The sequence below is a fragment of the Lonchura striata genome, chromosome 23 (genome assembly GCF_046129695.1).
Source record: "Lonchura striata isolate bLonStr1 chromosome 23, bLonStr1.mat, whole genome shotgun sequence".
NCBI lineage: Eukaryota > Metazoa > Chordata > Aves > Passeriformes > Estrildidae > Lonchura > Lonchura striata.
Genome location: NC_134625.1, coordinates 6,344,257 through 6,359,594, shown reverse-complemented (window position 1 = coordinate 6,359,594; position 15,338 = coordinate 6,344,257).

Genomic DNA, 15,338 nt, shown 5'->3' with positions numbered 1-15,338 from the left:
GGCCAGGGGCCCCTGGGCACATCCTTTTTCCATTTTCCCTGGGAAAGAAAACTCAGCAGTCCAGGTTCCTGATGTCAGTTTGTAGGGCTCCCTTGGGTGTATCAGGGCAGCACAAGTTTGAGGTGGGGACAACTTCAGTGTGGGGTCCATCCTTCGATATAAGGATTTTTTGCAGTCACGGCTAGGGGCCCCTGGGCACATCCTTTTTCCATTTATCCTGCGAAAGAAAACTCAGCAGTCCAGGTTCCTGATGTCAGTTTGTAGGGCTCCCTTGGGTCTATCAGGGCAGCACAAGTTTGAGGTGGGGACAAATTCGGTGTGGGGTCCATCCTTCGATATAAGGATTCTTTGCAGTGGGGCCCCAGCCCTGGTCCAGTGGCCCCTGGGCACATCCTTTTTCCATTTTCTCTGGGAAAGAAAACTCAGCAGTCCAGGTTCCTGATGTCATTTTGTAGGGCTCCCTTGGGTCTATCAGGGCAGCACAAGTTTGAGGTGGGGACAACTTTGGTCTGGGCTCCATCCTTCGATATAAGGATTCTTGGCAGTCCGGTCCCAGCCCAGAGCCACGGGCCCCTGGGCACATCCTTTTTCCATTTTCCCGGGGAAAGAAAACTCAGCAGTCCAGGTTCCTGATGTCAGTTTGTAGGGCTCCCTTGGGTGTATCAGGGCAGCACAAGTTTGATGTGGGGACAACTTCGGTGTGGGGTCCATCCTTCGATATAAGGATTTTTTGAAGTCAGGGCCAGGGGCCCCTAGGCACATCCTTTTTCCATTTTCCCTGGGAAAGAAAATTCAGCAGTCCAGGTTGCTGATGTCAGTTTGTAGGGTTCCCTTGGGTCTATCAGGGCAGCACAAGATTGAGGTGGGGACAATTTCGGTGTGGGATCCATCCTTCGATATATGGATTCTTTGCAGTGAGGCCCCAGCCCTGGTCCAGTGGCCCCTGGGCACAGCCTTTTTCCATTTTCTCTGGGAAAGAAAACTCAGCAGTCCAGGTTCCTGATGTCATTTTGTAGGGCTCCCTTGGGTCTATCAGGGCAGCACAAGTTTGAGGTGGGGACAACTTTGGTCTGGGCTCCATCCTTCGATATAAGGATTCTTTGCAGTCCGGTCCCAGCCCAGCGCCACGGGCCCCTGGGCACATCCTTTTTCCATTTTCCCTGGGAAAGAAAACTCAGCAGTCCAGGTTCCTGATGTCAGTTTGTAGGGCTCCCTTGGGTGTATCAGGGCAGCACAAGTTTGAGGTGGGGACAACTTCGGTGTGGGGTCCATCCTTCGATATAAGGATTTTTTGCAGTCAGGGCCAGGGGCCCCTGGGCACATCCTTTTTCCATTTTCCCTGGGAAAGAAAACTCAGCAGTCCAGGTTCCTGATGTCAGTTTGTAGGGCTCCCTTGGGTCTATCAGGGCAGCACAAGTTTCAGGTGGGGAGAACTTCGGTCTGGGCTCCATCCTTCGATATAAGGATTTTTTGCAGTCAGGGCCAGGGGCCCCTGGGCACATCCTTTTTCCATTTTCCCTGGGAAAGAAAACTCAGCAGTCCAGGTTCCTGATGTCAGTTTGTAGGGCTCCCTTGGGTCTATCAGGGCAGCACAAGTTTGAGGTGGGGACAACTTCGGTGTGGGGTCCATGCTTCGATATAAGGATTTTTTGCAGTCAGGGCCAGGGGCCCCTGGGCACATCCTTTTTCCATTATCCCTGGGAAAGAAAATTCAGCAGTCCAGGTTGCTGATGTCAGTTTGTAGGGTTCCCTTGGGTCTATCAGGGCAGCACAAAATTGAGGTGGGGACAATTTCGGTGTGGTATCCATCCTTCGATATGAGGATTTTTTGTAGGGAGGCTCCAGCCCAGGACCAGGGGCCCCTGGGCACATCCTTTTTCCATTTTCCCTGGGAAAGAAAACTCAGCATCCAGGTTCCTGATGTCAGTTTGTAGGGCTCCCTTGGGTCTATCAGGGCAGCACAAGTTTGAGGTGGGGACAACTTCGGTGTGGGGTCCATCCTTCGATATAAGGATTCTTTGCAGTCAGGGCCAGGGGCCCCTGGGCACATCCTTTTTCCATTTTCCCTGGGAAAGAAAACTCAGCAGTCCAGGTTCCTGATGTCAGTTTGTAGGGCTCCCTTGGGTCTATCAGGGCAGCACAAGTTTGAGGTGGGGACAACTTCGGTGTGGGGTCCATCCTTCGATATAAGGATTCTTTGCAGTCAGGGCCAGGGGCCCCCGGGCACATCCTTTTTCCATTTTCCCTGGGAAAGAAAACTCAGCAGTCCAGGTTCCTGATGTCAGTTTGTAGGGCTCCCTTGGGTCTATCAGGGCAGCACAAGTTTGAGGTGGGGACAACTTCGGTGTGGGGTCCATCCTTCGATATAAGGATTTTTTGTAGTGAGGCCCCAGCCCAGCGCCAGGGGCCCCTGGGCACATCCTTTGGCCGTTTTCCCTGGGAAAGAAAACTCAGCAGTCCAGGTTCCTGATGTCAGTTTGTAGGGCTCCCTTGCGTGTATCAGGGCAGCACAAGTTTGAGGTGGGGACAACTTCGGTGTGGGGTCCATCCTTCGATATAAGGATTCTTTGCCGTCAGGGCCAGGGGCCCCTGGGCACATCCTTTTTCCATTTTCCCTGGGAAAGAAAACTCAGCAGTCCACGTTCCTGATGTCAGTTTGTAGGGTTCCCTTGGGTCTATCAGGGCAGCACAAGATTGAGGTGGGGACAACTTTGGTGTGGGGTCCATCCTTCGATATAAGGATTTTTTGTAGTGAGGCCCCAGCCCAGGGCCAGGGGCCCCTGGGCACATCCTTTGGCCATTTTCCCTGGGAAAGAAAACTCAGCAGTCCAGGTTCCTGATGTCAGTTTGTAGGGCTCCCTTGGGTCTATCAGGGCAGCACAAGTTTGAGGTGGGGACAACTTCGGTGTGGGGTCCATCCTTCGATATAAGGATTTTTTGCAGTCAGGGCCAGGGGCCCCTGGGCACACCCTTTTTCCATTTTCCCTGGGAAAGAAAACTCAGCAGTCCAGGTTCCTGATGTCAGTTTGTAGGGCTCCCTTGGGTCTATCAGGGCAGCACAAGTTTGAGGTGGGGACAACTTCGGTGTGGGGTCCATCCTTCGATATAAGGATTCTTTGCAGTCAGGGCCAGGGGCCCCTGGGCGCATCCTTTTTCCATTTTCCCTGGGAAAGAAAACTCAGCAGTCCAGGTTCCTGATGTCAGTTTGTAGGGCTCCCTTGGGTCTATCAGGGCAGCACAAGTTTGAGGTGGGGACAACTTCGGTGTGGGGTCCATCCTTCGATATAAGGATTCTTTGCAGTGAGGCCCCAGCCCAGGGCCAGGGGCCCCTGGGCACATCCTTTTTCCATTTTCCCTGGGAAAGAAAACTCAGCAGTCCAGGTTCCTGATGTCAGTTTGTAGGGCTCCCTTGGGTCCATCAGAGCAGCACAAGTTTGAGGTTGGGACATCTGCGGTGTGGGGTCCATCCTTCGATATAAGGATTCTTTTCATTGAGGCCCCAGCCCAGGGCCAGGGGCCCCCGGGGCACATCCTTTTTCCATTTTCCCTGGGAAAGAAAACTCAGCAGTCCAGGTTCCTGATGTCAGTTTGTAGGGCTTCCGTGCGTCTATCAGGGCAGCACAAGATTGAGGTGGGAACATATTCGGTGTGGGGTCCATCCTTCGATATAATGATTCTTTGCAGTCAGGGCCAGGGGCCCCTGGGCACATCCTTTTTCCATTTTCCCTGGGAAAGAAAACTCAGCAGTCCAGGTTCCTGATGTCAGTTTGTAGGGCTCCCTTGGGTCTATCAGGGCAGCACAAGTTTGAGGTGGGGACAACGTTGGTGTGGGGTCCATCCTTCGATATAAGGATTATTTGCAGTGAGGCCCCAGCCCAGGGCCAGGGGCCCCTGGGCACATCCTTTGGCCATTTTCCCTGGGAAAGAAAACTCAGCAGTCCAGGTTCCTGATGTCAGTTTGTAGGGCTCCCTTGGGTCTATCAGGGCTGCACAAGTTTGAGGTGGGGACAACTTCGGTGTGGGGTCCATCCTTCGATATAAGGATTTTTTGCAATCAGGGCCAGGGGCCCCTGGGCACATCCTTTTTCCATTTTCCCTGGGAAAGAAAACTCAGCAGTCCAGGTTCCTGATGTCAGTTTATAGGGCTCCCTTGGGTCTATCAGGGCAGCACAAGTTTGAGGTGGGGACAACTTCGGTGTGGGGTCCATCCTTCGATATAAGGATTTTTTGCAATCAGGGCCCAGCCCAGGGCCAGGGGCCCCTGGGCACATCCTTTTTCCATTTTCCCTGGGAAAGAAAACTCAGAAGTCCAGGTTCCTGATATCAGTTTGTAGGGCTCCCTTGGGTCTATCAGGGCAGCACAAGTTTGAGGTGGGGACAACTTCGGTGTGGGGTCCATCCTTAGATATATGGATTTTTTGCAGTCAGGGCCAGGGGCCCCTGGGCACATCCTTTTTCCATTTTCCCTGGGAAAGAAAACTCAGCAGTCCAGGTTCCTGATGTCAGTTTGTAGGGCTCCCTTGGGTGTATCAGGGCAGCACAAGTTTGAGGTGGGGACAACTTCGGTGTGGGGTCCATCCTTCGATATAAGGATTTTTTGCAGTCACGGCTAGGGGCCCCTGGGCACAACCTTTGGCCAGTTTCCCTGGGAATGGAAACTCATCTGTCCAAGTTCCTGATGTCAGTTTGTAGGGCTCCCTTGGCTCTATCAGGGCAGCACTATTTTAACGTGGGGACAACTTTGCTGTGGGCTCCATCCTTCGATATAAGGATTTTTTGCAGTCAGGGCCCAGCCCAGGGCCAGGGGCCCCTGGGCACATCCTTTTTCCATTTTCCCTGGGAAAGAAAACTCAGCAGTCCAGGTTCCTGATGTCAGTTTGTAGGGCTCCCTTGGGTCTATCAGGGCAGCACAAGTTTGAGGTGGGGACAACTTCGGTGTGGGGTCCATCCTTCGATATAAGGATTTTTTCCTCTCAGGGCTAGGGGCCCTTGGGCACATCCTTTTTCCATTTTCCCTGGGAAAGAAAACTCAACAGTCCAGGTTCCTAATGTCAGTTTGTAGGGCTCCCGTGGGTCTATCAGGGCAGCACAAGTTTGAGGTGGGGACAACTTTGGTCTGGGCTCCATCCTTCGATATAAGGATTCTTTGCAGTGAGGCCCCAGCCCAGGGCCAGGGGCCCCTGGGCACATCCTTTTTCCATTTTCCCTGGGAAAGAAAACTCAGCAGTCCAGGTTCCTGATGTCAGTTTGTAGGGCTCCCTTGGGTCTATCAGGGCAGCACAAGTTTGAGGTGGGGACAACTTCGGTGTGGGGTCCATCCTTCGATATATGGATTTTTTGTAGTGAGGCCCCAGCCCAGGGCCAGGGGCCCCTGGGCACAACTTTGGCCATTTTCCCTGGGAAAGAAAACTCAGCAGTCCAGGTTCCTGATGTCAGTTTGTAGGGCTCCCTTGGGTGTATCAGGGCAGCACAAGTTTGAGGTGGGGAGAACTTTGGTCTGGGCTCCATCCTTCGATATAAGGATTTTTTGCAGTCAGGGCCAGGGGCCCCTGGGCACATCCTTTTTCCATTTTCCCTGGGAAAGAAAACTCAGCAGTCCAGGTTCCTGATGTCAGTTTGTAGGGCTCCCTTGGGTCTATCAGGGCAGCACAAGTTTGAGGTAGAGACAACTTTGGTGTGGGGTCCATCCTTCGATATAAGGATTTTTTGCAGTCAGGGCCAGGGGCCCCCGGGCACATCCTTTTTCCATTTTCCCTGGGAAAGAAAACTCAGCAGTCCAGGTTCCTGATGTCAGTTTGTAGGGCTCCCCTGGGTCTATCAGGGCAGCACAAGTTTGAGGTGGGGACAACTTCGGTGTGGGGTCCATCCTTAGATATATGGATTTTTTGCAGTCAGGGCCAGGGGCCCCTGGGCACATCCTTTTTCCATTTTCCCTGGGAAAGAAAACTCAGCAGTCCAGGTTCCTGATGTCAGTTTGTAGGGCTCCCTTGGGTCTATCAGGGCAGCACAAGTTTGAGGTGGGGACAACTTCGGTGTGGGGTCCATCCTTCGATATAAGGATTCTTTGCAATCACGGCCAGGGGCCCCTGGGCACATCCTTTTTCCATTTTCCCTGGGAAAGAAAACTCAGCAGTCCAGGTTCCTGATGTCAGTTTGTAGGGCTCCCTTGGGTCTATCAGGGCAGCACAAGTTTGAGGTGGGGACAACTTCGGTGTGGGGTCCATCCTTCGATATAAGGATTCTTTGCAGTGAGGCCCCAGCCCAGGGCCAGGGGCCCCTGGGCACATCCTTTTTCCATTTTCCCTGGGAAAGAAAACTCAGCAGTCCAGGTTCCTGATGTCAGTTTGTAGGGCTCCTTTGAGTCTATCAGGGCAGCACAAGTGTGAGGTTGGGACAACTTCGGTGTGGGGTCCATCCTTCGATATATGGATTTTTTGCAGTCAGGGCCAGGGGCCCCTGGGCACATCCTTTTTCCATTTTCCCTGGGAAAGAAAACTCAGCAGTCCAGGTTCCTGATGTCAGTTTGTAGGGCTCCCTTGGGTCTATCAGGGCAGCACAAGTTTGAGGTGGGGACAACGTTGGTGTGGGGTCCATCCTTCGATATAAGGATTATTTGCAGTGAGGCCCCAGCCCAGGGCCAGGGGCCCCTGGGCACATCCTTTGGCCATTTTCCCTGGGAAAGAAAACTCAGCAGTCCAGGTTCCTGATGTCAGTTTGTAGGGCTCCCTTGGGTCTATCAGGGCTGCACAAGTTTGAGGTGGGGACAACTTCGGTGTGGGGTCCATCCTTCGATATAAGGATTTTTTGCAATCAGGGCCAGGGGCCCCTGGGCACATCCTTTTTCCATTTTCCCTGGGAAAGAAAACTCAGCAGTCCAGGTTCCTGATGTCAGTTTATAGGGCTCCCTTGGGTCTATCAGGGCAGCACAAGTTTGAGGTGGGGACAACTTCGGTGTGGGGTCCATCCTTCGATATAAGGATTTTTTGCAATCAGGGCCCAGCCCAGGGCCAGGGGCCCCTGGGCACATCCTTTTTCCATTTTCCCTGGGAAAGAAAACTCAGAAGTCCAGGTTCCTGATATCAGTTTTTAGGGCTCCCTTGGGTGTATCAGGGCAGCACAAGTTTGAGGTGGGGACAACTTCGGTGTGGGGTCCATCCTTAGATATATGGATTTTTTGCAGTCAGGGCCAGGGGCCCCTTGGCACATCCTTTTTCCATTTTCCCTGGGAAAGAAAACTCAGCAGTCCAGGTTCCTGATGTCAGTTTGTAGGGCTCCCTTGGGTGTATCAGGGCAGCACAAGTTTGAGGTGGGGACAACTTCGGTGTGGGGTCCATCCTTCGATATAAGGATTTTTTGCAGTCACGGCTAGGGGCCCCTGGGCACAACCTTTGGCCAGTTTCCCTGGGAATGGAAACTCATCTGTCCAAGTTCCTGATGTCAGTTTGTAGGGCTCCCTTGGCTCTATCAGGGCAGCACTATTTTAACGTGGGGACAACTTTGCTGTGGGCTCCATCCTTCGATATAAGGATTTTTTGCAGTCAGGGCCCAGCCCAGGGCCAGGGGCCCCTGGGCACATCCTTTTTCCATTTTCCCTGGGAAAGAAAACTCAGCAGTCCAGGTTCCTGATGTCAGTTTGTAGGGCTCCCTTGGGTCTATCAGGGCAGCACAAGTTTGAGGTGGGGACAACTTCGGTGTGGGCTCCATCCTTCGATATAAGGATTTTTTCCTCTCAGGGCTAGGGGCCCTTGGGCACATCCTTTTTCCATTTTCCCTGGGAAAGAAAACTCAACAGTCCAGGTTCCTAATGTCAGTTTGTAGGGCTCCCGTGGGTCTATCAGGGCAGCACAAGTTTGAGGTGGGGACAACTTTGGTCTGGGCTCCATCCTTCGATATAAGGATTCTTTGTAGTCCGGTCCCAGCCCAGCGCCACGGGCCCCTGGGCACATCCTTTTTCCATTTTCCCTGGGAAAGAAAACTCAGCAGTCCAGGTTCCTGATGTCAGTTTGTAGGGCTCCCTTGGGTCTATCAGGGCAGCACAAGTTTGAGGTGGGGACAACTTCGGTGTGGGGTCCATCCTTCGATATAAGGATTTTTTGTAGTGAGGCCCCAGCCCAGGGCCAGGGGCCCCTGGGCACAACTTTGGCAATTTTCCCTGGGAAAGAAAACTCAGCAGTCCAGGTTCCTGATGTCAGTTTGTAGGGCTCCCTTGGGTGTATCAGGGCAGCACAAGTTTGAGGTGGGGAGAACTTTGGTCTGGGCTCCATCCTTCGATATAAGGATTTTTTGCAGTCAGGGCCAGGGGCCCCTGGGCACATCCTTTTTCCATTTTCCCTGGGAAAGAAAACTCAGCAGTCCAGGTTCCTGATGTCAGTTTGTAGGGCTCCCTTGGGTCTATCAGGGCAGCACAAGTTTGAGGTAGAGACAACTTTGGTGTGGGGTCCATCCTTCGATATAAGGATTTTTTGCAGTCAGGGCCAGGGGCCCCCGGGCACATCCTTTTTCCATTTTCCCTGGGAAAGAAAACTCAGCAGTCCAGGTTCCTGATGTCAGTTTGTAGGGCTCCCCTGGGTCTATCAGGGCAGCACAAGTTTGAGGTGGGGACAACTTCGGTGTGGGGTCCATCCTTAGATATATGGATTTTTTGCAGTCAGGGCCAGGGGCCCCTGGGCACATCCTTTTTCCATTTTCCCTGGGAAAGAAAACTCAGCAGTCCAGGTTCCTGATGTCAGTTTGTAGGGCTCCCTTGGGTCTATCAGGGCAGCACAAGTTTGAGGTGGGGACAACTTCGGTGTGGGGTCCATCCTTCGATATAAGGATTCTTTGCAATCACGGCCAGGGGCCCCTGGGCACATCCTTTTTCCATTTTCCCTGGGAAAGAAAACTCAGCAGTCCAGGTTCCTGATGTCAGTTTGTAGGGCTCCCTTGGGTCTATCAGGGCAGCACAAGTTTGAGGTGGGGACAACTTCGGTGTGGGGTCCATCCTTCGATATAAGGATTCTTTGCAGTGAGGCCCCAGCCCAGGGCCAGGGGCCCCTGGGCACATCCTTTTTCCATTTTCCCTGGGAAAGAAAACTCAGCAGTCCAGGTTCCTGATGTCAGTTTGTAGGGCTCCTTTGAGTCTATCAGGGCAGCACAAGTGTGAGGTTGGGACAACTTCGGTGTGGGGTCCATCCTTCGATATATGGATTTTTTGCAGTCAGGGCCAGGGGCCCCTGGGCACATCCTTTTTCCATTTTCCCTGGGAAAGAAAACTCAGCAGTCCAGGTTCCTGATGTCAGTTTGTAGGGCTCCCTTGGGTCTATCAGGGCAGCACAAGTTTGAGGTGGGGACAACGTTGGTGTGGGGTCCATCCTTCGATATAAGGATTATTTGCAGTGAGGCCCCAGCCCAGGGCCAGGGGCCCCTGGGCACATCCTTTGGCCATTTTCCCTGGGAAAGAAAACTCAGCAGTCCAGGTTCCTGATGTCAGTTTGTAGGGCTCCCTTGGGTCTATCAGGGCTGCACAAGTTTGAGGTGGGGACAACTTCGGTGTGGGGTCCATCCTTCGATATAAGGATTTTTTGCAATCAGGGCCAGGGGCCCCTGGGCACATCCTTTTTCCATTTTCCCTGGGAAAGAAAACTCAGCAGTCCAGGTTCCTGATGTCAGTTTATAGGGCTCCCTTGGGTCTATCAGGGCAGCACAAGTTTGAGGTGGGGACAACTTCGGTGTGGGGTCCATCCTTCGATATAAGGATTTTTTGCAATCAGGGCCCAGCCCAGGTCCAGGGGCCCCTGGGCACATCCTTTTTCCATTTTCCCTGGGAAAGAAAACTCAGAAGTCCAGGTTCCTGATATCAGTTTTTAGGGCTCCCTTGGGTGTATCAGGGCAGCACAAGTTTGAGGTGGGGACAACTTCGGTGTGGGGTCCATCCTTAGATATATGGATTTTTTGCAGTCAGGGCCAGGGGCCCCTTGGCACATCCTTTTTCCATTTTCCCTGGGAAAGAAAACTCAGCAGTCCAGGTTCCTGATGTCAGTTTGTAGGGCTCCCTTGGGTGTATCAGGGCAGCACAAGTTTGAGGTGGGGACAACTTCGGTGTGGGGTCCATCCTTCGATATAAGGATTTTTTGCAGTCACGGCTAGGGGCCCCTGGGCACAACCTTTGGCCAGTTTCCCTGGGAATGGAAACTCATCTGTCCAAGTTCCTGATGTCAGTTTGTAGGGCTCCCTTGGCTCTATCAGGGCAGCACTATTTTAACGTGGGGACAACTTTGCTGTGGGCTCCATCCTTCGATATAAGGATTTTTTGCAGTCAGGGCCCAGCCCAGGGCCAGGGGCCCCTGGGCACATCCTTTTTCCATTTTCCCTGGGAAAGAAAACTCAGCAGTCCAGGTTCCTGATGTCAGTTTGTAGGGCTCCCTTGGGTCTATCAGGGCAGCACAAGTTTGAGGTGGGGACAACTTCGGTGTGGGGTCCATCCTTCGATATAAGGATTTTTTCCTCTCAGGGCTAGGGGCCCTTGGGCACATCCTTTTTCCATTTTCCCTGGGAAAGAAAACTCAACAGTCCAGGTTCCTAATGTCAGTTTGTAGGGCTCCCGTGGGTCTATCAGGGCAGCACAAGTTTGAGGTGGGGACAACTTTGGTCTGGGCTCCATCCTTCGATATAAGGATTCTTTGTAGTCCGGTCCCAGCCCAGCGCCACGGGCCCCTGGGCACATCCTTTTTCCATTTTCCCTGGGAAAGAAAACTCAGCAGTCCAGGTTCCTGATGTCAGTTTGTAGGGCTCCCTTGGGTCTATCAGGGCAGCACAAGTTTGAGGTGGGGACAACTTCGGTGTGGGGTCCATCCTTCGATATAAGGATTTTTTGTAGTGAGGCCCCAGCCCAGGGCCAGGGGCCCCTGGGCACAACTTTGGCAATTTTCCCTGGGAAAGAAAACTCAGCAGTCCAGGTTCCTGATGTCAGTTTGTAGGGCTCCCTTGGGTGTATCAGGGCAGCACAAGTTTGAGGTGGGGAGAACTTTGGTCTGGGCTCCATCCTTCGATATAAGGATTTTTTGCAGTCAGGGCCAGGGGCCCCTGGGCACATCCTTTTTCCATTTTCCCTGGGAAAGAAAACTCAGCAGTCCAGGTTCCTGATGTCAGTTTGTAGGGCTCCCTTGGGTCTATCAGGGCAGCACAAGTTTGAGGTAGAGACAACTTTGGTGTGGGGTCCATCCTTCGATATAAGGATTTTTTGCAGTCAGGGCCAGGGGCCCCCGGGCACATCCTTTTTCCATTTTCCCTGGGAAAGAAAACTCAGCAGTCCAGGTTCCTGATGTCAGTTTGTAGGGCTCCCCTGGGTCTATCAGGGCAGCACAAGTTTGAGGTGGGGACAACTTCGGTGTGGGGTCCATCCTTAGATATATGGATTTTTTGCAGTCAGGGCCAGGGGCCCCTGGGCACATCCTTTTTCCATTTTCCCTGGGAAAGAAAACTCAGCAGTCCAGGTTCCTGATGTCAGTTTGTAGGGCTCCCTTGGGTCTATCAGGGCAGCACAAGTTTGAGGTGGGGACAACTTCGGTGTGGGGTCCATCCTTCGATATAAGGATTCTTTGCAATCACGGCCAGGGGCCCCTGGGCACATCCTTTTTCCATTTTCCCTGGGAAAGAAAACTCAGCAGTCCAGGTTCCTGATGTCAGTTTGTAGGGCTCCCTTGGGTCTATCAGGGCAGCACAAGTTTGAGGTGGGGACAACTTCGGTGTGGGGTCCATCCTTCGATATAAGGATTCTTTGAAGTGAGGCCCCAGCCCAGGGCCAGGGGCCCCTGGGCACATCCTTTTTCCATTTTCCCTGGGAAAGAAAACTCAGCAGTCCAGGTTCCTGATGTCAGTTTGTAGGGCTCCTTTGAGTCTATCAGGGCAGCACAAGTTTGAGGTTGGGACAACTTCGGTGTGGGGTCCATCCTTCGATATATGGATTTTTTGCAGTCAGGGCCAGGGGCCCCTGGGCACATCCTTTTTCCATTTTCCCTGGGAAAGAAAACTCAGCAGTCCAGGTTCCTGATGTCAGTTTGTAGGGCTCCCTTGGGTCTATCAGGGCAGCACAAGTTTGAGGTGGGGAGAACTTCGGTCTGGGCTCCATCCTTCAATATAAGGATTTTTTGCAGTCAGGGCCAGGGGCCCCTGGGCACATCCTTTTTCCATTTTCCCTGGGAAAGGAAACTCAGCAGTCCAGGTTCCTGATGTCAGTATGTAGGGCTCCCTTGGGTCTATCAGGGCAGCACAAGTTTGAGGTGGGGACAACTTCGGTGTGGGGTCCATCCTTCGATATAAGGATTCTTTGCAGTCAGGGCTAGGGGCCCCTGGGCACATCCTTTTTCCATTTATCCTGCGAAAGAAAACTCAGCAGTCCAGGTTCCTGATGTCAGTTTGTAGGGCTCCCTTGGGTCTATCAGGGCAGCACAAGTTTGAGGTGGGGACAACTTAGGTGTGGGCTCCATCCTTCTATATAAGGAGTTTTTGCAGTCAGGGCCAGGGGCCCCCGGCACATCCTTTTTCCATTTTCCCTGGGAAAGGAAACTCAGCCGTCCAGGTTCCTGATGTCAGTTTGTAGGGCTCCCTTTGGTCTATCAGGGCAGCACAAGTTTGAGGTGGGGAGAATTTTGGTCTGGGCTCCATCCTTCGATATAAGGATTTTTTGCAGTCAGGGCCAGGGGCCCCTGCGCACATCCTTTGGCCATTTTCCCTGGGAAAGAAAATTCAGCAGTCCAGGTTCCTGATGTCAGTATGTAGGGCTCCCTTGGGTCTATCGGGGCAGCACAAGTTTGAGGTGGGGACATCTTCGGTGTGGGGTCCATCCTTCGATATAAGGATTCTTTGCATTGAGGCCCCTGCCCAGGGCTAGGGGCCCCTGGGCACATCCTTTTTCCATTTTCCCTGGGAAAGAAAACTCAGCAGTCCAGGTTCCTGATGTCAGTTTGTAGGGCTCCCGTGGGTCTATCAGGGCAGCACAAGTTTGAGGTGGGGACAACTTCGGTGTGGGTTCCATCTTTCGATATAAGGATTGTTTGCAGTCAGGGCCAGGGGCCCCTGGGCACATCCTTTTTCCATTTTCCTTGGGAAAGAAAACTCAGCAGTCCAGGTTCCTGATGTCAGTTTGTCCGGCTCCCTTGGGTGTATCAGGGCAGCACAAGTTTGACGTGGGGACATGTTCGGTGTGGGGTCCATCCTTCGATATAAGGTTTTTTTGCAGTGAGGTCTAAGCCCAGGGCCAGGGGCCCCTGGGCACATCCTTTTTCCATTTTCCCTGGGAAAGAAAACTCAGCAGTCCAGGTTCCTGATGTCAGTTTGTAGGGCTCCCTTGGGTCTATCAGGGCAGCACAAGTTTGAGGTGGGGACAACTTCGGTGTGGGGTCCATCCTTCGATATAAGGATTTTTTGCAATCAGGGCCCAGCCCAGGGCCAGGGGCCCCTGGGCACATCCTTTTTCCATTTTCCCTGGGAAAGAAAACTCAGAAGTCCAGGTTCCTGATATCAGTTTTTAGGGCTCCCTTGGGTGTATCAGGGCAGCACAAGTTTGAGGTGGGGACAACTTCGGTGTGGGGTCCATCCTTAGATATATGGATTTTTTGCAGTCAGGGCCAGGGGCCCCTTGGCACATCCTTTTTCCATTTTCCCTGGGAAAGAAAACTCAGCAGTCCAGGTTCCTGATGTCAGTTTGTAGGGCTCCCTTGGGTGTATCAGGGCAGCACAAGTTTGAGGTGGGGACAACTTCGGTGTGGGGTCCATCCTTCGATATAAGGATTTTTTGCAGTCACGGCTAGGGGCCCCTGGGCACAACCTTTGGCCAGTTTCCCTGGGAATGGAAACTCATCTGTCCAAGTTCCTGATGTCAGTTTGTAGGGCTCCCTTGGCTCTATCAGGGCAGCACTATTTTAACGTGGGGACAACTTTGCTGTGGGCTCCATCCTTCGATATAAGGATTTTTTGCAGTCAGGGCCCAGCCCAGGGCCAGGGGCCCCTGGGCACATCCTTTTTCCATTTTCCCTGGGAAAGAAAACTCAGCAGTCCAGGTTCCTGATGTCAGTTTGTAGGGCTCCCTTGGGTCTATCAGGGCAGCACAAGTTTGAGGTGGGGACAACTTCGGTGTGGGCTCCATCCTTCGATATAAGGATTTTTTCCTCTCAGGGCTAGGGGCCCTTGGGCACATCCTTTTTCCATTTTCCCTGGGAAAGAAAACTCAACAGTCCAGGTTCCTAATGTCAGTTTGTAGGGCTCCCGTGGGTCTATCAGGGCAGCACAAGTTTGAGGTGGGGACAACTTTGGTCTGGGCTCCATCCTTCGATATAAGGATTCTTTGTAGTCCGGTCCCAGCCCAGCGCCACGGGCCCCTGGGCACATCCTTTTTCCATTTTCCCTGGGAAAGAAAACTCAGCAGTCCAGGTTCCTGATGTCAGTTTGTAGGGCTCCCTTGGGTCTATCAGGGCAGCACAAGTTTGAGGTGGGGACAACTTCGGTGTGGGGTCCATCCTTCGATATAAGGATTTTTTGTAGTGAGGCCCCAGCCCAGGGCCAGGGGCCCCTGGGCACAACTTTGGCAATTTTCCCTGGGAAAGAAAACTCAGCAGTCCAGGTTCCTGATGTCAGTTTGTAGGGCTCCCTTGGGTCTATCAGGGCAGCACAAGTTTGAGGTAGAGACAACTTTGGTGTGGGGTCCATCCTTCGATATAAGGATTTTTTGCAGTCAGGGCCAGGGGCCCCCGGGCACATCCTTTTTCCATTTTCCCTGGGAAAGAAAACTCAGCAGTCCAGGTTCCTGATGTCAGTTTGTAGGGCTCCCCTGGGTCTATCAGGGCAGCACAAGTTTGAGGTGGGGACAACTTCGGTGTGGGGTCCATCCTTAGATATATGGATTTTTTGCAGTCAGGGCCAGGGGCCCCTGGGCACATCCTTTTTCCATTTTCCCTGGGAAAGAAAACTCAGCAGTCCAGGTTCCTGATGTCAGTTTGTAGGGCTCCCTTGGGTCTATCAGGGCAGCACAAGTTTGAGGTGGGGACAACTTCAGTGTGGGGTCCATCCTTCGATATAAGGATTCTTTGCAATCACGGCCAGGGGCCCCTGGGCACATCCTTTTTCCATTTTCCCTGGGAAAGAAAACTCAGCAGTCCAGGTTCCTGATGTCAGTTTGTAGGGCTCCCTTGGGTCTATCAGGGCAGCACAAGTTTGAGGTGGGGACAACTTCGGTGTGGGGTCCATCCTTCGATATAAGGATTCTTTGCAGTGAGGCCCCAGCCCAGGGCCAGGGGCCCCTGGGCACATCCTTTTTCCATTTTCCCTGGGAAAGAAAACTCAGCAGTCCAGGTTCCTGATGTCAG